This window comes from Cynocephalus volans, chromosome X, assembly GCF_027409185.1.
Source record: "Cynocephalus volans isolate mCynVol1 chromosome X, mCynVol1.pri, whole genome shotgun sequence".
Taxonomy (NCBI): Eukaryota; Metazoa; Chordata; class Mammalia; order Dermoptera; family Cynocephalidae; genus Cynocephalus; species Cynocephalus volans.
The window spans coordinates 123,988,676-123,991,120 of record NC_084478.1 but is presented as its reverse complement, the minus strand read 5'-3'; the positions used below and the strand labels follow the sequence as shown (position 1 = coordinate 123,991,120).

Below are 2,445 nucleotides of genomic sequence, written 5' to 3'. Positions count from 1 at the left end.
TCTTTTTAATGTGCTGTTGAATTCAGTTTGCTAGTATTTTCTAGAGTATTTTAGCATCTATGTTCATCAGTGATATTGACCTATAGTTGTCTTTTCTTGTGGTATCTTTGTCTGGTTTGGGTATCGGGGTAATGCTGGCCTAGTAAAATGAATTTGAAAGTGTTTCCTCCCCTTTAATTTTGTAGAAGAGTTTGAGAAGGATTGGTTTTAATTCTTCTTTAGATGTTTGGTAGAACTCACCAGTGAAACCATCTAGTTCTGGGCTTTTCCTTGGTGAATGTTTTGTTAAGAATAGGTCTCACTCATTAACAACATTCATGTCAACACTTATACTTGGCCTGCCTGCAGTGCACATATGCAGCTCAGCCCAGCCGTGCCTTCCCACTCACAAAATCCACTTCAAGAATTAGTGCTACAAAGAAAATCTTATACAACCTCTCCAGACTGTCCCAAGCCAATTAATTTCCCATCTATATTGTGGCTGTTAAGCCTCTAGCCTCCATACAAACCAAGATTTGCCTGACAATAGCTCGTCCAAGTTCAAATATGGCAAATTTTCAGAATTTTTTGGCAAAAGCAAAGCATATGGTCATCATTTCAGGAGCTGGTTTTAGTGCAGAAAGTGACATTCTGACTTTCAGAGGAGTTGATGGCTATTGTAGAAAGTGGCAAGCTCAAGACCTGGCCACTCCTCAGGACTTTGCTCACAACCCATCTGGGGTGTGGGAGTTCTACCACTACCAGTGGGAGGTCATGCACAGCAAGGAGTCCAATTGCAGACACCTCACCATGGCCAAATGTGAGGCATGGCTGGGCACAGAGGGTTAATGTGTCATGGTCATGACCCAGAACATCGACCAGCTGCACTACAAGGCTGGCACCAAGAACCTTCTGGAAATACATGGTAGCTTATTTAAAACCTGGTGTACCTCTTGTGGAGTTGTGGCTGAGAATTACAAGAGTCCAATCTGTCCAGCTTTATCAGGAAAAGGTGCTCCAGAATCTGAAACTCAAGATGCCAGAATCCCAAAAACTTTGCCGGTATGAAGAGGCAGCATGCATGGCCTTGCTGCAACCTCATGTTTTATGGTTTGGAGAAAACCTGGATCCTGCCATTCTGGAGGAGGTTGACAGAAAGTTTTCCCTCTGCGATTTATGTCTAGTGGTGGAAACTTCCTCTGTTGTTTACCCAGCCACCATGTTTGCCCCCCTGTCTGCCAGGAGGGTGCCAGTGACCAAATTTAACATGGAGACCACCCCAGCCACAAACAGATTCAGAAGACCCTGTGGTAGGACTCTTCCTGAGGCCCTTGCTTGTCATGAAACCGAAACTACTTAAGTGTCCTAGAGAAGGAAGAAACTACAGTATATATAAGAACTAGGCAACAAGCAGAGGAGAGATGGTCTTGTGGGCGGTGAGCTGCATATTGGAAGATCTGAAAATATCCTCTGATTACCTACCTGGCAGGACCTGTTGATAAATGATGGGGCTTGGAAGTGGCAACAGCAAATGTAATTGGAAGTTAGACGACTATAAAGTTAATGCATGCTGTTTGGTTTGAACTGAAATGTACGATACTTTTGATATGTTTGGCTGGTTATTGGGAGGACAAAATTTTTATAATTGGATTGTCTAAAAAAAAGTAATTATTCTGATTTTATTTTTGCTGTTTGGGCAAAAATAGAAATTGTGGGGCAAAACCCTAGTACTTAATTCTGATTTTTGTACAAGTTTTGGTGGAAAATAAAACTCTATAGTAGGTAATTATTGTAAAAAAAAAAATACTAACACTCAAAGCAATAATATATTCTGAAGCAATAATGAGTGTTTATCCTAGTAAGTTTAGAATTTAAAAATTTTAAATATTAAATTAATAGTCTGATTATGAAATTTTATTAAAATGAATTTTATTCAAATATTGTTTTATGGAAGGGAAGAAGAGTTTTACAGATTCGTCTAGTATTTTTTTATACCTCTTCAAAGGTAACAACTCTGAGAAGTAGACAGAGCTGATATCACTTTCCCTGATTGACAGATTGTATGACTTGCCTAAGGTCATGTGGCTACTTAAAAATTACAAGGATTAAAGGATTATAAGGAGTATACAAAGATATATAAGGATTATAAACTTGTGTTCTGTTCCAGATACTTCCAACTAAATCATATTGCCTTACTTATTATTATTTTTGTCTTTCCATAAACTAAGGTCTGTTCCAGAACAGAAATGTTTTCCAACATATTTATCCATAGTGCTGAGTAAAGAAAAGGGTTATTTAGGCTTTATATTTAACTACTTTCTTCAGAAAGTCTCAAATTGTTTTAAATGCTATATATTTCATCACTTGTGATATTTCACAAATAGAGCAAATGAGCCCCAGAGAGCATAGGCAAATTGTCCAACATTACATACAAGATACATATGAAATCTTTGACAAAAAAGAAAG

General features: G+C 38.2%; 1 pseudogene; it reads left to right on the top strand.

Annotated features, from left to right (window-relative positions):
- The first annotated feature begins 434 nt into the window (after positions 1-434).
- Positions 435-1,339, top strand: LOC134368321 (NAD-dependent protein deacylase sirtuin-5, mitochondrial-like; annotated as a pseudogene).
- Positions 1,340-2,445: the final 1,106 nt, after the last annotated feature.